A 23,850-nucleotide genomic window follows, 5' to 3' on the forward strand; every position below is an offset into this window, starting at 1 on the left:
GGTATTATAAGTGTTATCATACTGAAGATGTAAATTTGATTGTTATACAGGTTGTTGCTGAGGGAGAATTTGTATATGGGACTTTCAATATTTTTCCCCCATCACACATATAAGTTAGTCAAATAATTTATAATTAAAGTTGAAGAAACATATTTAAACCAATCAGTGTTATTAAAACTCTGAGAAACTACTGATAAAATTGAATGGACCTTTAATTTATGACCAGGAAGCCACCTTTCAGGATAACAAAACATACAGACAAGAAGATTAATTAATGCAATAGTGAATAGCTCTCTTGGTTGTTTTAAGCATTGCTGGCTTGAAGGCAGAGATATGGGCTCATGATTTCAGAGTCTCTTCAAATTCTTAAATATAGTCACCTTTGAAAAGTTGTATTGTGAGTTATTATCTATACTTCATTGGGACATACAGAGAAAACAGAAACTTTCTTTTAAGAACTTCCAAGTTAAAATTTTAAGAATGTAACACTTTATTGTATATTATACATAATGAGTCTCTAATTTTTGTAACTTGAATATTTATTGATTGCACATAAGGATAGAAGTGCCTAATCTAAACATGCTTACTCTAAACACACTTACCATCATCCAAATCATAAAACAGACCCATATATAAGCCAATGAGCCTGGATGAGATTTAATGAGTTGGGGGATGGGGAGCAGAGAAGAAAAATGAACCCAAAGTAAATTTCTATGAATAATAAGGGTCCAATTTATTTTTATTGTTATGGAAGTGAATATACAGATGAAAGAGACCAAAAAAGATCTTCAAGACCCAGATAATCATGATGGTGTGATCACTCACCTAGAGCCAGACATCCTGGAATGCGAAGTCATGTGGGCCTTAGGAGGCATCACCATGAACAAAGCAAGTGGAAGTGTTGGAATTCCAGTTGAGCTATTTCAAATCCCAAAAGATGATGCTGTGAAAATGCTACACTCAATATGCCAGCAAATTTGGAAAACTCAGCAGTGGCCACAGGACTCAAAAAGGTCAGTTTTCATTCCAATCCCTAAGAAAGGCAATGCCAAAGAATGCTCAAACTACCACACAATTGCACTCATCTCACACACTTGCGAAGTGATGCTCAAAATTCTCCAAGACAGGCTTCAACAGTATCTGAACTGTGAACTTCCAGATGTTCAAACTGGATTTAGAAAAGGCAGAGAAACTTGAAATCTAATTGCCAACATCTGTTGTATCATTGAAAATGCAAGATAGTTCCAGAAAAACATCTACTTCTGCTTTATTGACTATGCCAAAGCCTTTGACTGTGTGGATCACAACAAACTGTGGAAAACTCTTAAAGAGATGGGAATAGCAGACCACCTGACCTGCCTCCTGAGAAATCTGTATGCAGGTCAGGAAGCAACAGTTACAACTGGACATGAAACAAAAGACTGGTTCTAAATTGGGAAAGGAGTACGTCAAGGCTGTATGTTGTCACCCTGCTTATTTAACTTATATGCAGAGTACATCATGAGAAACGCTGGGCTGGAGGAAGCACAAGCTGGAATCAAGATTGCTGGGAGCAAAAAAAAAAAAAGATTGCTGGGAGAAATATCAATAGCCTCAGATATGCAGATGACACCACCCTATGGCAGAAAGTGAAGAAAGACTAAAGAACCTCTTGATGAAAGTGAAAGAGAAGAGCGAAAAAGTTGGCTTAAAACTCAACATTCAGAAAACTAAGATAATGGCATCTGGTCCCATCACTTCATGGAAAATAGATGGGGAAACAGTGGAAACGCTTTATTTTGTGGGTTCCAGAATCAGTGCAGATAGTGACTGTAGCCATGAAATTAAAAGATGCTTGTTCCTTGGAAGGAAAGTTATGACCAACCTAGACAGCATATTACAAAGCAGAGACATTACTTTGCCAACAAAGGTCCATCTGGTCAAGGCTATGGTTTTTCCAGTGGTCATGTATGGATGTGAGAGTTGCACTATAAAGAAAGCTGAGCACAGAAGAATTGATGGTTTTGAACTGTGGTGTTGGAGAAGACTCTTGAGAGTCCCTTGGACTGCAAGGAGATCCAACCAGTCCATCCTGAAAGAAATCTGTCATAGGTGTTCATTGGAAGGACTAATGCTGAAGCTGAAATGCCAATACTTTGGCCATCTGATGTGAAGAGCTGACTCATTTGAAAAGACTCTGATGCTGGGAAAGATTGAGGGCAGGAGGAGAAGGGGACAACTGAGGATGAGATGGATGGATGGCATCACCAACTTCAATGGATATGAGTTTGGATGGACTCCAGGAGTTGGTGATGGACAGGGAAGCCTGGCGTGCTGCGGTCCATGGGGTCGCAAAGAGTCGGACACGACTGAGTGACTAAACTGAACTGAACTGAACCCTGATGCATCACATCCTAGAAACTTGAGGGTAACTGAAGACAAGTTATTGAAGCTGCTTACAGAATGGTTCTCTAAAAACAAAAGACTATGAAACAATAAGGGTTTTTTAGTCAGACTGACCTTGATTTCCTGTTTTCCTCAAGCCTGTAGCAACTATATTCTATAAAACTCTACTCCCAAATCACTTTCTGACCACATGTCTCAACTGCAAAGATAACTCCTTAAGAGGAACACTAAGTCCTGGTTTTCAGAGAGGAACACAGCCATTATGAAACAGCTTGTCATATATTATGAGAAACATGTTAAAGAAGACCAGATGGTCTAGTGTTCAGCATGCAACCTCTGTAGCCAGATAGCTCAAGCTTGTATGTGAGCTCCACCACCAAATAAGCCAGAGCACTGAGCAACTTACTCAGTCCCTCTGTGACTAGATTTCCTTATCTGCACAATGGGGATAATGAGATGACCTATCTCAAGTTGCCATGAGGGTTAACTGAGTCAGTACTCATACAGTACTTAGGATAATACCTGGAAGATAATATAAAACTGTTTTTTTTGTTGTTGTTCAAAAACCCACTAGTTATTAACCAGTGGGAAGAAATAAAGAAACTTGGGAGTCAAGATCATTATTTTGAAAAGTCTAAATTGCCTTTCTACAAATAAGGACCTGGTCTAAACTAGATAAGATTCAGGACCATATATACAGGGATTTTTAAATCTGTTTCTCCATACTGGTCTCCCACTCTACCTTTATCTAGGTAACTACTTTAATGTGTTTAATTAAAATTTTACTTTGCAAAATTGACATCACTGTTTTATGTGTATGTCTTTAATTTGCAAAATGTTGTTGTATCATATACCTCATTACGTGTCATATTTTTTTTCAATAAGCAGCATGCTATGGATATTTACCAATGTTGTTTGCTGTACCGCTAAACCACTTCCTTCAAACATTGAGTAATACCTCATGGGGTGCATTCATTTTATCCATTTTGGTCTTCAAGTGACAGACACACAGTTTGACCGGCAGACATTTTGGAAAAAAGTGTGTTTATCCTTCATAAAAACTGTAGGGACATCTATACGCTGCTAGGTAAAGGACAGATACATGCATATGACATATGCATTTTGGAAAGCAATCTTCTACCAACTATACAGTTTAAGTAATAGCTCCTTGTGTTAATGTACATGTTTCTCACAAATGATTCTTTTATGATTTGTTTATACACGTACTTCTAGATTTTTTACTTTATTTCTAAGGAGTTTACTCATGTCACTTAACAAACTTTTCAACTAAAATTTCCCCTTTGGAAACAGGTTGCTGAATGTTTTACAGAATAATCCCCAACTTACTTTAGACACTGAAAGATCTCTTATCAGTCAGTCATCTATTTCTTAACTTGGTCTGTAGTATCCTTGGTTAAGAAGGTATTGATTTTCTTAACTGTGAATTTTCTTAACTGTGAAATTTCTTAACTGTGAATTTTCAAATTCACAAAGTTGCAATAGAACTCAAATTACCTCATATGCCATCCACAAATATACATTGGTTGTTTACAATTTGCTTTTGCTAAATTATATATAAATCTACATATATGCACACATACTGTAAATACATATTTGTATTTTTTTCTGAATCACTTGAGAGGAGGCTGCAGAAACTATGCCCCTGTGTATGTGTATTTCACTGTGTATGCCCTAAGGGCAAACAAATGATCTTATATAACTACAGTAAAATTTTCAAAGTCAGAGAATAACATTGATTCAATATTTTCTAACCTACAATCCATTTTTAAACACTGTAAGCTATCCTGATAGTATTCTTTAAATGTCTTACCATTCCCAATCTGGGATCACACACTGCATTTTGTTATTGTGCCAAATGACAAAAATAATACAGTTAAGTCATGTGCTTGATGTCCTTTATTCAAGAGAAAACAACCCATGGTTGGGGAAGTGTGGTACCTCACAAGCATGGAGCACTGTTCCTGAGGGGGCATCCCACCCATCTAACTACATTATCTTCACTTTGCTTCTTTAATTCTGAGGCAAGATTTTCAATTAAAACAGAAATCAATAGATTCTTGTATTCTAGCTTTACAGCTGTTTGTCTCTGGAATGCTTTTCTTTCCCTTTGAGTCCATGGTTTCAGTTAGCTTAGCGGAGAAAACTTAAAACAAAAAGCTCTTATCAGGGGCTTCCCTGGCAGTCCAGTGGTTAAGACTTAGCCTTCTAATTCAAAGGATGTGGGTTTGAATCCTGGTCAGTGAGCTAAGATCCCACATGGATCCCAGCCAAAACAACAACAACAAAAAATCCAAAGCATAAAACAGAAGCAATATTGTAACAACTCAAGAAATACTTTTAAAAATTTGTCCACATCAAAAACTTATCTTTAAAAAAAATTGTTCTTATCAGGTTCTGAGTATCAGCCCCCGATCTGGCAAATTTCTGACCACACAACTACTTAGAAAAACCTTCCCAGTCTTTTGACAGGTTTCAGCTGGTACAAATAACAAATATACCTGGTGGTACTGAATAAACACGTGGAGGAAAAAGGCATCTCCACTACCCTCCAAAGATCCAGAGCCACTCCCAAAGGTAGCAAAAGACAGACTCAGACAAGTCCCCCAGAACTGGCCACAGCTGGTAAGACCCTGCCTGCAAATGGAGTACAACCCACATTTCTGTCCAGCCGTGTTTTGGGGGCTCCAGACCTGATGCTGAGCTGCCTGCATATGTATGAGCCCGACAACCTGTGTGCCCCGGGCCGGGAGAAAACCAGGCCAAGCTCTCAGAACACAGAAGGGAGGCAAACACGAAGGAAACTGCGGTTTCTGGGAGAGGAAGAAGCAGCAACGGGCACCCCAAACCGAATCCGTGAGAGTACGAATCTGGAAAGGAAGAGACGGTGTGAAAAGTCACCTTTTCTAGGTTCTCCAGAAGCTCAGAAGAGCTGACTCTGGTAAGAATTCTCACCCTGCACAGGCTTCTGCCAATTTTCCCAGGATGCCATTGATAGGCTCTGGAGTGGCTGGTGCCTAAAGAATAGAGGGTAGCTCTCGTATCTACCAAAATTTGACAAGGTTTTCTATTAACTTTAGTTTTATTTTCATCTTGGTTGCTTAAGGGAATAACTGGTAGCAGTTTACCACAGAAACCCAGGGATTCCCACCAACCCATAAACTTTCAAGGACAAGCTTATATATATATATATATATATACATACACACACACACACAGAGAGTATTCTGGTTGATGACAAATAAGACAATTTCTGTGTCAAGGTTTTGATGATGGACCCTTTGGAGGGTAGAACAGGGAAGACTGTACCATGCTTGTTTCTTTGAAAATTGAAGACTATGTTTCTTTAGCTAAGTCTTGGATTTCTCAGAGTCAAATTAATACCTAATAGGGATATACCACTGGGTTGGAGATTTTATGATGTTCTATTGTGTATCTTATTACACAGAAGTTTTCTTGAGGTTGGTAGGTGATCTAGCATCCATTTACCCCATTCCATGACCAATTTATTTTAGCATGGGAGTCTTACAATTAGGTAGCAAGAGTTCTAGCAACTTTTAAGCACAAGAGTTCTAACAGCTTTTAAACACAAAATCCATGCCTACCAATTTTGTGAGATGTGGCTTCCCAGATTCTCATTAGCAATATATCTCTTACTTTTCCCATGGGAATGTTTATTTATAGTGGCAGATACCCTAATAGTGGTCTTGAATAGTCTGACTTGTCCATTGTTAGATTCTGATGTTCCATTGGGCAAATAAGTTTGGACTTTTTGTCTTATTTCCACATGTTTTGCAGTGGTTTATACTATGGACTTACCTCCAGGCTTTATGAGTCTCCTAAAGGCTGCCAGCTTGCTTTGTTAGCTTGAAGGGTAGACATCATTTTCCCTTGAAACAGTCCTCTGTAATTCAAACAGACCTGCCTTTTCTGTATGCCTATGCACAGGTCTTGAGAACTGTAAATGTCAGATGAGAATCTGGAGTCTCTCCCACACTAATGTACACCCTGTGAACATGTGGGATTTCTCACACCCCAGTTTTCCACCCAGAAGGATGAGGAAGGACAAACTCGAAGAGCTCAGAATGCAAAATAAGCGGAACTCAATTCAAGAGAAACTTACCAGAGGTGCTGGAGAATAGTCAAAGGGGTTCTGTAGTTATCTTCACCAGCATCAACTGTCCCTGAAATCTTCACCAGCTGTCTTTGAACATCACTTCATCCCCCAAACTATCAAAAGACAAAAATACTACAATTAAGAGTGAGTTTGACATCCTCCATTTAAGGGAAAACAATCTATGGATGGGAGCAATACAGAGCCCCACAGGCAGAGGAGCTGAGTTCCTGAGGAATTCGGGGCAAAAGTAAGTTTTATAGAGTAGTGGAAGCGGAAACAGAAAGAGAATGGTTGACTAGTAAGCTGAAGATTTCCTTCTAGAGCTAGCAGGTCCCATTTTCCAGGGGAAGGTAAGCTAACTGAAGCTGAGTTGGAGAATTATCATTGGTGTATGTTAGGATTCCTTCACAGGTGTTTCCCATAATAGGCTGTCATAGAGTTTAGATTTGCCATGTGACCTGGGTCACTGGGGCAGCCGCCATTCTATGGGTCCGGATATATGAATTAACGGTATCAGTCTACTATTCTTCTTTAATATACAATATTTCCTAAACTTTTCTCTGTGTTTTGATTTGATGCTTTTGAAGAGTATGGGCTACTTGTTTTTGTAAAATGTTCTAATTTGGATTGGATTGCTATTTCTTCATGATTGGAGTTATGTTATGCACTTTTGCAGGAATAACACAGAAGTGACATTGTACCCTCCTACTGCCTTGAATCGGGGGACATAATGTTGTCCCAGTATTTTGATGCTAGCTTCATTGTCTTCAGAAAGGAGGTCTCAAGTCAAATCCTCCTCTATAAATTTATCAGTTTCTTATTTACAATTGAAAACTAGTTTGTAAAGAGATACTTTGAGTTCACACTACCCTTTTCAGAGTCAATATTCTTTCCACCAGTTTTAGCATCATTGGATGATTCTGTTTTAGCCATACAATTCTTTATTAGTTAGCATTAAAAGGTAAAAGAGCTTAGACTTATTCCCTAATTATTTATTCACTTTTATATCTGTATGGATGCATAGATTTTTATTTTGTTCCATAGTCTATAATATATTGCTAATTTTATTTATTTTGATGCTCAAACTGTCCCAGATTTGGCCAGTGGAGGCCCCTTTGAGAAGCTTCCTCTGTTGCTTTGACATGTGCCTATTTAACCCTGTCTGTGCCCTGAAATTAGCCATTCCTCCGAGAAGTACTAGATTCTTATAGTTGAAAATAATATTGAGAAACTAAGATCTGTAAACTAGGTGTACTCACTGTGACTGACAGATCATAGCATCTAGCCCTATCATGTATATTAAACATATATATGTATATATGAAAGTGAGAATGAAGTTGCTCAGTCATGTCCGACTCTGCAAACCCATGGGCCGTAGTCTGCCAGGTTCCTTCATCCATGGGATTTTCCAGGCAAGCGTACTGGAGTGGGTTGCCATTTCCTTCTCTAGGAGATCTTCCTGACCCAGAGATTGAACCCGGGTCTCCCACATTGTAGGCAGACGCTTTATTGTCTGAGCCACCAGGGAAGTCCAATATATATATATATATATATATATATATATATATATATATATATATAAATGTATATACATATATATAAATGAAAGCCAAGCTCCTCACTGTTTGATGAAAGAATTTCAAATATAAAAATAAGAAAGAAATGGTAGAATCCTGCAGTAATGGAACTAAACTACAGGTTTCAATAAAAACTCATCAAGTTATAGTTTAATGGGAAATACAAAAATAGATAAAAGTAACAAATATACTTTAAGCACACATATATATTCACATATACGTGTATCTATTTTTATATCTTTCCATTGATCCATTCAATAATAGTATTTTACAATGTGTTAAAACAAGTCCTTCCCTCTTTCCTTTAGAATGAATGGACTCTTTGCAGTTCTTATTCTCTCTGATTAAATCTTAGAGTAAGTTTACTGTGTCCCTCAAAAATATTCAACAGGAATTTTGATTGGGATTGCTTGAGTTTGTTTGTAACTATATGAAAGTAGAGTTAGATAAGTCCTGAGACAAGAAGTCCAAAGATCAGGATCTTAATACTGGCTACATAATTAGATAAATAAATCATCAAGGGTAGATTACATTCTAAATAAACTGTACTCTTCTCACCTGTAAAATGAGTATAATAATATATGTTACAAAATATTGTCAAAATAAACAAATGAAAATTATGGTTGTTACTGATAAATATATTTTTCTCCTCCTTCAAATTATTTTCCAGTTATTTCCTATATATCACAAAAAAACCCAAATCCCAATTAGCTGGAGCTAAATAAATCTAAATAAACACACTCACAGGATGATGATCTCATTATTATTTAACTGATATGGACTGTGACATCCAAATTACAGAGCAACTCTATATTCAGATCCTTATCCTTATATTTTAATTAAAAAAAAAACTTTAGCATCTTTAAATTATACTATATATAGTGTGGATTTTATCTATATATCTGTGCTTTATAAATCTAGAGAAAGCATGAATTATCTAACCATATCATTATTTTAACAATTTTAGAAACTAAAATAATGGAGAAGTAACAGACGAGACAAACAGACCTACTAAAATAAAAATAACGAATAGAATATGTACGTGCTTTTTAAGTGTTCCAAGCAACCATTTTCTGAAGTTTTTAGTGACTAAGAAATTTTGTCCTTCACATTGCTGGGTCATTTTTGTTATGGTAATGAATGCATTTAGTCCTCAAATTGAAAAAAATGTATACTGTTTCTTTTTATAATAAGATTTATTTTTACTATGTAATCCTTTGTTAATCTTAACTGGGAGATGGTTTTCTTCAAATATTATTGCATCTACATTTAGAAAGGCCTGCTTTACAAAGCACTGACTGATAATGCTTTCTAATCAACAAAGCCCTTGAAACTGTTCAGCGTGTTAGACATCTGCTATTGAAGAGTGCATCCATCTCTGAAAACAAGATGCAAGGAAACACAGTCCTCATTTTCTCCAGCAGTTAGTTGCTCAAAAGACTATAGCCATTTCAAGAGGTGCTAGATGTGCATGCATAAGGCTTGATCATGCTAACAATGAAGAACTATAATGAGCATTTATGATTTGAAGAGTTTCAAAAGGATGCAAATCAGTATCCTATCTACAAGGATAAAAATATCCCATCAAGTTAAAGAGCAATTTTGTAGATTTTAAGCTTATCATGAGCATTAAAAAAAAACCAAAAACCAAAAAAAAAAAAAACCACAGTGTTTACTACCCTTGCTGAGAGTATATCACATCAGTTAATTTCCCCAATGGAAGAATACTTCAGAAATATCAAGGACTCTTATAACTCTTAACAGAGTACCCAAGTAGGGCAGAGAGTCATGATAACAGTTGGGAAATGTTATCCGAGAAAACAGGGTATACATTTAACTATCAGAGTTAAGAGAAAGGAGATGCCATTCATATTATCTTTATTCATTTTCTACCGCTGTGTAACAAACTACCGCAAACCTAGCTACCCAAAACAAGGTCCAACAATTCTAATTCAGTTCTGCTGGTGAGAAGCCGGGGCGGGTGTGTCTGGGATCCCTGCTCAGAGGGTCCCAAGGCCAGAGTCAAGAGGCTGGCTGGGCACAGCTCTTATCTGGACACTCTGGGGAAGAATCCATTTCCATGCTGACTCCCAACTGGGTCAGAATTCAGTTCCTTACAGCTGTAGGACTGAGGAGGAACACAAGAGAAAGAAGTCACCAAATCTCTCCATAAGAAGACAGGATAAGTAAATGGTAGCAAAGTACACCACCCAAAATATGCCTCATTGGCATCCTGAGTATTTTTAACTGGTTATAAAGAAACAACAGACAAGAAAGAAGCTCTGAAAATCTAGTAAAAATTGCCCTTTTGTAAGAGACACTTACATTTATAAGGGAAGTACCCATTTGTAGAAGTATCTCTCTCTGTACCAGGAAGAAGATGATGACAAAAATCTCAAGAAACTCGTATTGGTAGAAAAGCAAGACTTAAATCTGTCTTGGAGGAGGAAATGGCAACCCACTCTAGTATTATTGCTGGAAATTCCATGGACAGAGGAGCCTGGTGGGTTATGGTCCATGGCGTCAGAAAGAGTTGGACACAACTGCATACATGCACGCATGTGTGCATGCACACACACACACACACAGAGACAAACCTGCCTAAGGACCCATACCTTTTTTTACTGTGCTTTTCCAATAACTGACCTCCCACACCCTTAATAGATTTCTTTTGTCTTTAGCTGGACATGGTATTTAAGATGGCGTCTTGGGCCATTTTGGGGAGCCACTCTGTTTTCCTGAGTCTCTCTTCTGTACACAAGAGATAGGCAGGTTATTAAACTTCTGTTTATTTTTCTCCTCTTATGTGTCTTTTATTACAAGCCATCTCAGCCTACCTAGAAGGGTAGATGGCAAGCTATTTTCCTCCCTTATAATATAAATTTCTTATTCTTCCCTCGCTCTTCCATCCTAACTTTATTTACCTCAGATGCTCCATTTTCCACCTCTACAGAAGCATCTGAGTGAATGACACTCAATAATTTTCTTTAAAGTGAAGGACAAGACTATAAACCCACCTTCCAATCCAGGCGTCTACTCAGGCAGGCACATACTGAGCTGCTGCAATGAAAATGCCTGCTACTCTTATATACCATGTCTATTTTTAGTGACACAAGGCAACATCATTTCAGGAGTTGATAAAAGTTAAATAACTTCCTACTACGTTACCATTAAAGCATTTTATCCTACCATAAAAGAGGCACTAATGAGCACATGAAATCAGGGATGGTTTTTGTCTTTCTGTTATAAAAATCATGAAAAATGTCATATTTAGCATCATTCTTAACATGTGTTCTTTAGAGAGAACTACAGACCACTCATAAACTAATTTTGCAAAGCCCACAGATTCACAGATCATTAATGACATGTATTTACACTAAGTATTTTTCAAAAGGATATACTGAAGTTATATTTTTTCATTTTTGCCTCATAATTATAGAATCATAATCATAAGTTCCATAAGTGGGCTTCCGGTTTTCTACAAATATTTCACATCAGTAACAATTAAGCTTTTCTGCAAAAGTAAATGATTTTTTAGAATGACAGTTTCCAAGGGGAATGATAGTAAGTCCTCATTAGTTACCTATTTTATACATAGACATACACACACACACACACATATATATATATATATGTCAACCCCAATCTCCCCACTCATCCTACGCTACTCCTGTTCCCCTTGGGTATCTACAAGTTTGTTCTCAATGTCTGTGTCTCTATTTCTGTGTTGTAAATGACATCATCTTTACCATTTTTCTAGATTCCACACAGATATGTTAATCAGTGATATTTGTTTTTCTGACTTACTTCACTTTGTATGACAGTCTCCAGGCCCATCCACATCTCTGAAAATGACATAAGTTAGGTCCTTTTTATGAATACATCTGAGTAATATTCCATCGTATATACATTCACCACACCTTCTTAATCCATTACTTTTTTGATGGGCATGTAGGTTCCTTCTTCCACGTCCTCGCTATTGTAAATAGTGCTCAAATGAACATTGGGGTGTATGTATCTTTTTGGATTATAGTTTTCTCTGGGTATGTGCTCAGAAGTGAGATTGCTGGGTCATTTGGTAGCTCTATTTTTAGCTTTTTAAGAAACTTCCATACGATTCTTCATAGTGGCTATACCAATTTACATTCCAAGCAAGAGGGTTCCCTTTCCTCAAGTAAAGATGCATTTATTCTTCATAGATTTTTTGATGATGGTCATTCTGACTGGTGCCATGAAATTTAAAAAAAAGTCTGATCCTTGGAAGAAAAGTTATGTCCAACCTAGACAGCATATTAAAAAGCAGAGACATTACTTTACTGACAAAGATCTGTCTAGTCAAAGCTATGGTTTTTCCAATAGTCATGTATGGATGTGAGAGTTGGACTATAAAGAAAGCTGAGCACTGAAGAATTGGTGCTTTTGAACTGTGGTGTTGGAGAAGACTCTTGAGAGTCCCTTGGACTGCAAGGAGATCCAACCAGCCCATCTTAAAGGAAATCAGTCCTGAATATTTTTTGGAAGGACTGATGCTGAAGCTGAAGCTCCAATTCTTTGGCCACCTGATGCAAAGAACTGACTCACTGGAAAAGACACTGATGCTGGGAAATATTGAAGGCTGGAGGAGAAGGGCACGACAGAGGATGAGATGGTTGGATGGCATCACAGACTCGATGGACATGAGTTTGAGCAAACTCCGGGAGTTGTTGATGGATAGGGAGGCCTGGCGTGCTGTAGTCCATGGGGTCACAAACAATGGGACATGACTAAGTGGCTAAGCTGAACTGAAGGTGCAATAGACAGGGAGGAACGTATCAAAGTCTGTTTGTTAAAATTTCACTGTATCCTGTTATCTCTGTATAACTCAGAAAACACATTTTTCCAAGCATTTGCCTTTCCATCTCCATGTCACGTGAATTGTCTTCCTCCTCCCTGAAGTTCCAAACCAGTAACTCCAACATTATCACTTGTCTTTAGGTGAAAATTCTATTTAAGTGAGGGTTTTGGCCATTTTGGCCAGTTACTCAGTTTTCCTGGGTTTCTCCCATGTATAAACATTAAAGGCTTTTGATTTTTCTCCTGTTAATTGACTTCATGTTGATCTAATTCTTAGACCAGCTAGAAGAACCTAGAAGGATAAAATGTCCTCCTCAGAACATCTTAAAGATAATAAGCACTGGAAACATATTTATTGAAATAATAATTTCTTTACTTAAAAATAACATCCCTAGCCTTCCCAAAGCCAACCTGCTCCCAAGTGTGTGCGTGCTCAGTCACTTCGGTTGTGTCTGAATCTTTGTGACCCTATGAATTGTAGCCCGCTGAGCTCCTCTGTCCATGGGATTCTCCAGGCAAGAATACTGGAGTGGGTTGCCATGCCCCCTCCTCAGGGATCAAACTCCCAACTCTTATGTCTTCTACACTGGCAAGCAGGTTCTTTACCACTAGAGCCACCTATGAAGCCCCAAAGTATAAATACTTCAAATTCCTATGGAAGAAAACAGAAAATATTAATTCAAGATCCTTTGACTACATGCTAGAAAACACCCATGGAAGAGGCTATAGACACTTTCTTAAGAACCTCTTACGAGCCTCAGGCCAGTTCTCTAGACTCTAAGCTCACGCTCTGCCATGTGGGGTGATCCTCTTTGTCTAACTTGAGGACACAGGCTGAAGTCTTTCTCAGAAGTCACACTGAGTGGCAAATCCAGGTTAACCCCAATCTTGCCAAGATTTTGTCCCAGATCATTAATGATCAAACTATATTTCTCACCCCCCCCTTTTTTTCCCCCGTTATAGGATTCCCATCTTGACCAAATCCAACATATTTTATACTGGAAAGGAAAAATCAGATCTCATTATGCTGTAACAAATTTATCCCTGACAGGTCATTTAAAATACAAAGGAATGTTTGAAGGAGGAAATTTTAGAAGTGTCAATTATAGTCATACTCACAGAGTTCTTAATAAGAAAAAAAGGTTGATTAAAAATAGTCCCAGCTTGGAATCACAAAAGAAAGGAGTAATACCTAATAAATCTGATAATTTTTAAAGACAGAGCAGAAAGAATCAGCAGGAGAAATCTGAGGACTAATTTGCTTCTGGTCTGAGGGTACCTCAACACAGTACACCACCCAAAAGACTAATTCAGGGGGTCAGGAAGTATAGCATGCATGCAGTGAGCACTGAGAACAATCTAGGAAAATGTAGGTGGTACCGGGCTGCAGGCAGACAAATGCTTTGAAATGAACAGTGTCCGAGAGAACTGTAACTCAGATAGGTATCTAGGTTTTAGGCAATTTAACTATCAGTAGCATAAGAAAGAAGAAATATGGCATGAGATAACAAAATAAACAATTTATACAAAAGTCAGAATACTGGTAAATCCACAAACAACAACAACAACAACAAAAACCTGAATAGCCTGACTAGAACATCAGAGGAAAGTTTAGTTACAATTCTTTTTTAAAGTAAATATCTACCTAGCACAAAAACTGATGTAATATAGTAAGGATAAGTATAAACAGATAAGGAAAAATAATGCTTACAAGTTCAGGCAAAGATGTCAGTGAAGTATTAAAAAGGTATTAACAGTTAAGACACGAAGACCTTGTTTATAATACGGATTGACCATAAAACTGAATATAATACTCAAATGTGAGTAACTGATTACAATCAATTCAAATTAAATAGATAATATTTTTGAGCAAGAACACAGTTGCCTCTTACCCAAAATGAAATTTACATTATTTTGAACCTATAATTTCTGTATTTTAAAAACTTAGTCCATTTCTTTACTTTTGTTCTGGTCACAGCAGATCTAAGGCTACACATCCATGACTTCTATGCTTTCAACTCCCACACCCCCACATACACACACACACTCAAGGCTTCTATGTATTCCTCAGAATGTGTGAATTCTACTGCAACTACATAAGCATAGAGGCGGGTCTAAACACAATGCTGTTCTCTGTAAGACCTATCTCAGATATTCCCATTTTCCCCACTTTAGTCTGCATGTCTTAAGTCACTGGTGGTATCGATTAGGCAGGACTCGTCTACTAAAGTCTTGCTTCACATGTGAAATTTATCACAAAGTTTTAGACATAATCATATTTCTCACTAGCTGTGCCATCAGAATAAGTGAAGGGGTATGAAAGTGTGAATAGCCTATAATGGCATAGTAGGATATTTCATCAGAGCATTTGTGTGGCATTATATTGAAGATTCCTATAGCTAAGAAGCAGCTATTTTTGAGTGTCTGTGATTGTACAGAGGAGCTCTTCTGATATTTTACACAAATTACTGAATTTAATGCTCACAAAAAAAGCTATTAGGTAAAAATTATTATTCCTACTTTACAGCTAGAAATTTGAGGAACAGAGAAGTAACTTCCACAAAATCATCATATTCAAGAACATATTTTGTCTTAGCTAGGGTACAAGCCCTATTTATCTTTCTTTAAAACTTAAACTTGGAACCACTTTTATACTGTGTACACAGAAATAGGATAGCAGAAAAGGAAGTGGCTCACAACATAATTTTACCTAAGATCAGTCTCCTCCTAATTGGGTGTTAGTTAAAGCCAAGATAATTATCATTACTGGAAAATATATTTAAAATATTTTAATCTTGATATGACTCAAAAATAAGGGGGACTTTGGGATATTCTGAAAGAGGGCAACTGTCACTTGCCAGTAGGTCTAAGTGATAATAAGTAAACCGCAGTTCTTTAAAACAATGGGACAAGTCCCTCACTCAACTGGGCTCATTTACACCTCACTAAATGGGTGAGAGTCCCTGGGACTGCAAGGAGATCCAACCAGTCCATCCTAAAGGAGATCAGTCCGGGGCGTTCACTGGAAGGACTGATGCTGAAGCTGAAACTCCAATACTTTGGCCACCTGGGTGTTCATTGGAAGGACTGATGCTGAAGCTGAAACTCCAATACTTTGGCCACCTGATGTGACGAGCTGACTCACTGGAAAAGACCCTGATGCTGAGAAAGATTGAGGGCAGGAGGAGAAGGGGACGACAGAGGATGAGATGGCTGGATGGTATCACCGACTCGATGGGCATGAGTTTGAGTAAACTCCGGGAGTTGGTGATGGACAGGGAGGCCTGGCGTGCTGCAGTCCATGGGGTCGCAAAGCGTCGGACACGACTGAGCAACTGAACTGAACTGAAACTGGCTTTGGGGCTTCCCTGGTGGCTCAGAGGTTAAAGCGTCTGCCTGCAATGAGGGAGACCCGGGTTTGATCCCTGGGTGGGGAAGATTCCCTGGAGAAGGAAATGGCAACCCACTCCAGTACTCTTGCGGGAGAATCCCATGGACAGAGGAGCCTGGTGGGCTACATTCGCCCATGGGGTCGCAAAGAGTCGGACACGACTGAGCGACTTCACTTCCACTTTCCCTTTCAAACTGAGTTTCCGATAAGGTGGTGGTGGTGTAGTCGCTCAGTCGTGTCTGACTCTTACAATGCTATGGACTGTATGTAGCCTGTCAGGCTCCTCTGTCCGTGAGATTCTCCAGACAAGAATATTGGAGTGGGTTGTCATTTCCTTCTCCAGGGGATCTTTCCGATCCAGAAACCTAACCCCAGTCTCCTTCATTGCAAGTGGATTCTTTACCAATTGAGCTACCAGCAAAGCCCTCAGACAGGGCATCAAAAGATAATAATTAATTCATATTACCAAGCACACAATTCAAGAAACAGATTCATGAACATTTTAAGAGAGAACACCTTCTTAAGAGAACACTGTGTACCTTAAACTGATTTTATTTGTGCATTTCAGGCAGATTAAGAAAAGGCATAGTATAAATACACTCTTAAATATAATAGTGAACTAAGATCTGATTATATTCTGCGGTTGTTGCATTGCATGATAAAAATAAAAAGTGGCTGGTTGAGTGAAGGAGACAAAGGGAAATCAAAGGGTACAACAAAGAATAACAGAGCAAAACAATAAGGAGAAAGTGGAAAATTCAATCTGCTACTTGCGAGGCAAACAATAAATACCAAGGAAGACCTTCATACAACAGCATTCTTAAAGGGAAAAGTCAAGAGATATTAAATGCCAGAAGGAGGAATTCATAATCCTGGTTTTAATTAATTTTTTAAAACTAGCCCTCCATATAGGACAGAATTAATTACTCATCCATATATATGTATGTATGCTTATATATATATATTTTAGAGGGTTTCCCTCTCAAATATGGCACTAGGGGTAAAGAACCTGCCTGCCAATGCAGGAATTGTAAGAGACTTGGGTTCAATCCCTGGGTTGGGAAGATCCTCTGGAGGAGCACATGGCAACCCACTCCAGTATTCTTCCTGGAAAATCCCATGGACAGAGGAGTCTGGCGAGCTACAGTCCACAGGGTCACACAGTCAGACATGACTAAATTGACTTAGCATGCACAGCACGCACGCATATATTTGAGTAAAGGAGTCTGGTTGCTCAATGGAAAGCATTTGCAGTTCAGGTCAGTAAAGATTCCCAAGATGATGTTACTCAGAACCAGTTAAAATGAAGTAAAATTTTCAGGACTTTTAAAAATTAGTAAGCTTTTAAAAATGATATATACTAGTTTAAGATTTTCATAAAATTTGTGAAAACTGTAGAGTTCCAACAGAACCAAAATCCAGTTTTCCTTATTAATGAAATCTTACATTAGGATAGTGTAGTTGTCACAAGTAATAGTTAACTAAAGTTTATACTTTATCCAGATTTCATTAGAACCCCACACAGGACACCACCCTACACTTGGTGATCCCGTCTCCTTTGTCTGCTCTTGGCCATGACACTTTCTCAGATACTCCTTGTTATGAATGAATGGCATTGACAGCAATGAGTACAAATCATATATATTTTTAGAATGAACCTTAACTGGAGTTTCACTGATGTTTTTCTCTCATGGTTAGGACTGAAGTTAGGTTATGTTTGTGATCGTAGTTACAGAGACAAATGTCACTCTTGTCATACTCTATCAAATGAACACAATTTCGTATCACTTTTGAGGTTAATCTTGACCACCTGGCTGAAATAGTGTTTGTCAGATTTCTCTGCTGCATAATTAGTCTTTTATTCTTCAATGCCATATGGTACTCTTTGAAGCATAGCCTATGCATAGACCCCGTTTAAGGAGTAGGGAGATAAAGACTACTTCCTTGACAGCACAGTACCTGCACAGATTCTTTTGAATTCTTCTAACTGGAAGAATAGTCTATTTTCTTTGTTTATTTATTTATCCAAACATTTATTTAAATCTATGGACTTACATATTTTATACTATAGCTTATAATTCAGTATTATTTTATTCATTTTGTTGCTCAATTTGCTTTAGGTTTAGGTTTTGGGAGCTCTTTCAGTTGGCTCCTGTGTCTTTTTGAAACACTGGTTTGTTTTTCTGAGCACTTCCTTACCTTTCTATTAATATAAAATACTGCTGGCTCATCTTATGTATCTGCAGTCAGTAATTTCTCCAAGGATATTTATTTTTTAATAAATAATATAAAAGTTTAAAGATATATACAGTAAATATAATACATATGAATAGATAGATTTTAGATACTCTATAGCTCAGTTCAGTTCAGTTGGTCAGTTGTGTCCGACTCTCTGTGACCCCATGGGCTACAGCATGCCAGAATTCCCTGTCCATCACAAATTCCCAGAGCTTGCTCAAACTCTATCGAGTTGACGATGCCATCCAACCATCTCATCCCCAGTCATCCCCATCTCCTCCTGCCTTCAATCTTTTTCAGCATCAGGGTCTTTTCAAATCAGGTGGCCAAAGTATTGGAGTTTCAGCTTCAGCATCAGTCCTTCCAATGAATATTCAGGACTGATTTCCTTTAGGGTGGACTGGTTGTATCTCTGCAGTCCAAGGGATTCTCAAGAGTCTTTTCCAACACCACAGTTCGAAAGCATCAGTTCCTCAGCACTCCACTTTCTTCTAGACGGACCTTTGTCAGCAAAGTAATGTCACTTCTTTTTAACATACTGTGTAGGTTGGTCATAGTTTTTCTTCCAAGGACCAAGCATGTTTTACTTTCATGGCTGCAGCCACCATCTGCAGTTTTCGGAACAAAAAAAAAAAAAAGAAAGAAAAAATGTTTGTAACTTTTTCCATTGTTTTGCCATCTATTTACCATGAAGTGATGGGACCAGATGCCATGATCTTAGTTGTTTGAATGTTGGGTTTTAAGCCAACTTTTTCCACTCTCTTCTTTCATTAAGAGGCTCTTAATTCTTCTTTGCCTTTTGCCATAAGGGTAACCTCATCTTCATATTTGAGGTTATTGATATTTCTCCCGGAAATCTTAAATCCAGCTGGTGCTTCATTCATCCTGGCATTTTGCTTGATACACTCTGCATATAAGTTAAATAAGCAGCTGACAATATACAGCCTTGACGTACTCCTTTCTCAATTCTATAGCTCCACTTGTAAAGAATCCACCTGCAACACAGAAGACACCGTTTCGATTCCTGTGTCAGGAAGATCCCCTGGAGAAGGGATAGGCTACCCGCTCCAGTATTCTTGGGCTTCCCTTGTGGCTCAGCTGGTAAAGAATCTGCGTGCAATGCAGGAGGCCTGGGTTCGATCCCTGGGTTGGGAAGAACCCCTGGAGAAGGGAAAGGCTACCCACTCCAGTATTCTGGCCTAGAGAATTCCATGGGCTGTACAGTCCACGGGTCACAAAGAATCAGACACGACTGTGTGACTTTCACTTCCACTTACATATGTAATTTCATGTATATATGTATATATATATATATATTCAGTTTATGTATATTAAAAACAAAAACTGGACACTGTTGTACAGGTTGCTACTGGGATTTAGTCTTTCTAGGCCCTTTCAGTGGACAGAGAAAGGAAATACTATGTGTGTATTTTTACACACACACATAAACATTCTACATATCAACACGTATCTACATAACATTAAACATGAGTTCACATGATGTCTCCAACTCGAAGCAGTTACTACATGGACTGTTCTAACCTTTTCCCCTTCATGGTCTCTAACTTCTCACGGCCACAATAAGGCACCTGATCCTAGCATCTGCCATTTATTTAATTAATTGTTCAGTTCCATTATATGTGTATATTGGTTTCAGAATCATTAACCCTACTCTCATAGGATATGGCTTTAGCAACTAAAGTAGAGCGCTTATGTATAGTCCTTTTACCTTTAGTCTTATAGCTGCAACTCATTTCCAAAGTTATATAGATCAGCATGTTTTTCTCCCTGCCCCCATTTAGTGAGACTGCTTCACTCACTTGTATTATGATTAGATTGTTAAGTTTTGTCACTTTTTACAAAACGGGGTCCTCCATTCTCCCAAATGATTTTTGTTTAACTAGTATACATTAAGGTTCTCTCTTTGTGCTACAAAGTTCTATAGGTTTTGATAAAGGCATAATGTCATATATTCACCAGCATCATTCTTACCAAATAATTTCAACCTCCTAAAATATTCAAAATACTTCAAATACTCAACCCCACCTCCAAACACCAGAAAACAACTCATCTCTTTACAAATTCATGTAGTTTTAGTTTTCCAAATGTCATATAATCGGAATCATGCAATGTGTAACCTAGCTTCTTTCACTCAGCATTTAGATTCAAGTCTTCACACAGACTAACAAATCATTATTTTTATCTCTGAATAGCAGTCCATTGAATTGACATATTAAAATATATCCATTCATTTATTGAAGGATATCTTATTTTTTGTGATTATGAATACAGTTACTTTTATTATTCATATGCAGGATTTTGGAAGAACATAAATTTTCAAGCCAATTTAGTAAGAATGTAGGGGAATGACTGTTAGATCATGTGATAAAACTGTGGTTTGCTTGGGAAGAAACTTCCATACTGTGTTTCAAAGCCCTGAATCATTTTGAGTTTCCACCAGTACCAAATGAAAGGTTCTGATGTCCTATATCCTTGGCAGGGATTCGTATTGTCTATTTTTGGAATTTAAGCATTCTAATAAGAGTGTAGTAGTATTTCATTCCTGTGTAAATTTGCAATTCCCTGATAAGAAATGATGTTAAACATCTTTTTAAATATCTACATGTCAGCTACATACTTCCTTTGGTGACCTGTCTGGTAAGATCTTGTATCCATTTCTTAATGGCCTGTTCAATATTTTTTGTTGAGTTATAAGAGTTCTTTGTGTACTGTGGGCATGCATTCTTTATCAGAGATGTCTTATGAAAGTTTATCCATTCACTTACTGAAGGATATCTTGGTTAATTCCATATTTTTGTAATTATCAGTAAGGTTACTAAAAATAATCACATGCAGGATTTTGTAAGGACATGTCTTTTCCAGTATGTAGCTTGTCTTTTCCTATTCTAACAGTGTATTTTGTAGAACAGTGGCTTTATTTTACTAAAGCCCAAGTTATTTTTTCTTTCATGAGTCAGGCTTTTGGTGTGGTAGCTAAAAGCTTATTGACAGACATCCTGGCAGTACAGTGGTTAGGACTCCACTTTCCACTGCAGGGGGCACTGGTGTGGACCCTGGTCAGGGAACTAAGATCCCACCAGCTGTGTGACATGGCCTAAAAAGTAAAAACTCACTGACAAAAACAAACCAGATTTTTCTCCAATGTTTTTTTCTGCAAGTTTTAATATCTCTGTATTTTATATTTAGGTTTACTATCTAAATTTATCACAACTTTTGTGTATTATGTAAGATATATTTTATATACAATTGTCTTAATTTTTCCAGTACCATTTATTGAAAATCTGTATTTCCTCCATTAAATTGTCTCTGTGCTTTTTTTATTATCACTTCTTTGTTGAAGTAGAGTTGAATTACAATATTATAATAACTTCAAGTGTACAGCATATTGATTCAGTATTTTTACAAATTGTACTCCATTAAAAGTTATGACAAAATAATGGCTATGATTTCCTGTGCTGTACAATATGTCTTTGTTGCTTATCTCTTTTATGTATGATAGTCTGTATCTCTTACCCCTCTAATTTGTCCCTCCACACCTGCCTCTCCACTTCAGTAAGCACTAGTTTGTGTCCTGTATTTGTGAGTCTGTTCTGCATACTCACTCATTTGCATTATTTTTTAGTTTCCACATATAAGTAATATCATACAGTACTTGTTTTTCTTTTGTCTGACTTTTTTCATGAAGCATAATATTCTTTAGGTCCATCTATGTTGCTGTAAATGGCAAAACTTCATTTTTTAGGGCTGAATAATTTTATATATATTATATATAATACATATATATATACATATATATATATATATGTATAAGCATGGGGCTTCCCAGGTGGTGCTAGTTGTAAAGAATCTGCCAGTCAATGATGGAAATATAAGAGACATAGGTTCGATCCCTGGGTTGGGAAGTTCCCTGGTTTGGGAAGTTCCCCTGGAGGAGGACAAGGCAGCCCACTCCAGTATTCTTGCCTGGAGAAACCCATGGACAGAGGAGTCTGGTGGGCCATGGTCCATAGTGTCACAAAGAATCAGACACGACTGAAGTGACTTAGCAGGCATATATATAGATAAACAGACACAAACATAAAAATATCTTCTTTCTCAATTTGTCTGTTTATGGGTACTTGGATTCCTTCCATATCTTGGCTGTTGTAAATAATGCTGCTCTGAACATTAGGGTGCATGTACTTTTTCAACTTAGGTTTTCTAGATATGTGTGTTTGTGGGTGTACATTAGGGGTGCAATTACTGGATCAAAGTTTAGTGCTAATTTTAATTTTCTGAGGAACCTCCATAGTGGCTGCCCCAGTTTATACTCCCATCAACAATGCAGAAGGATTCCCTTTAATCCACATCCTCTCTAACATTTTATATTTGAAGACATTTTGATGATAGTCATTCTGATAGATGCAAGGTGATACCTCATTGTAGTTCTGATTTGGATTTCTTGAATAATTAGCGATGTTGAGCATCTTTTCATGTTTGTTAGCCATTTGTGTGTCTTACCTGGAGAAATGTCTATTCAGGTTTTTGGGCCAATTGATTATTTTTTATTTGTTTTAATATTGAACTGTATAGGCTGTTTATATCTTTTGGATATTGACTTTTCATCAGTCATTCCATTTACAAACCCATTCTAGTAGGCTGTTTTTTGTTTTGTTGATAGGCTCCTTTATTTGAAAAAGCATTTAAGTTTAATAAGGTCTAATTTGTTTTTTTGTTTTTTGTTTTTTTTTTGCTTTTATTTCTCTCGCATTTGGAGACACATCTAAAAACAATATTGCCATGATTTATATAAAAGAGTACTCTGTTTCTCTCCTAAGAATTTTATGGTTTCAGGTCTTATATATAGATCTTTTCACAGTGTTCATGGGGTTCTTAAGGCAAGAATACTGAAGTGGTTTGCATTTCCTTCTCCAGTGAACCAAGTTTTATCAGAATACACAGAAGCATACATAAAAGGTCTTAATTATCTGGATAACTATGATGGTGCAGTCACTCACCTGGAGCCAGACATCCTGGAGGGTGAAGGGGCCTTAGGAAGCATTACTATGAACAAAGCTAGAGGAGGTGATGGAATTCCAGCTGAGCTATTCCAAATCCTAAAAGATGATGCTGTTAAAGTGCTGCACTCAATATGCTAGCAAATCTGGAAAACTCAGCAGTGGCCACAGGACTGGAAAAGGTCAGTTTTCATTCCAATTCCAAAGAAGGGCAATGCCAAAGAATGTTCAAACTACCACACAATTGCCTTCATTTCACATGTTACCAAGGTA

At 37.5% G+C, this 23,850-nt stretch overlaps 1 long non-coding RNA gene across 1 annotated transcript in view; it reads right to left on the minus strand.

Annotated features, from left to right (window-relative positions):
* Positions 1–23,850, minus strand: part of LOC122700655 — a 101,850-nt gene that overhangs the window by 71,540 nt on the left and 6,460 nt on the right. Inside the window, exon 2 of the long non-coding RNA XR_006342853.1 lies at positions 6,527–6,633. This is a non-coding gene — a long non-coding RNA (uncharacterized LOC122700655). The remainder of the gene's footprint in view (positions 1–6,526; positions 6,634–23,850) is intronic.

Source organism: Cervus elaphus, chromosome 9 (assembly GCF_910594005.1).
Source record: "Cervus elaphus chromosome 9, mCerEla1.1, whole genome shotgun sequence".
Lineage (NCBI taxonomy): Eukaryota > Metazoa > Chordata > Mammalia > Artiodactyla > Cervidae > Cervus > Cervus elaphus.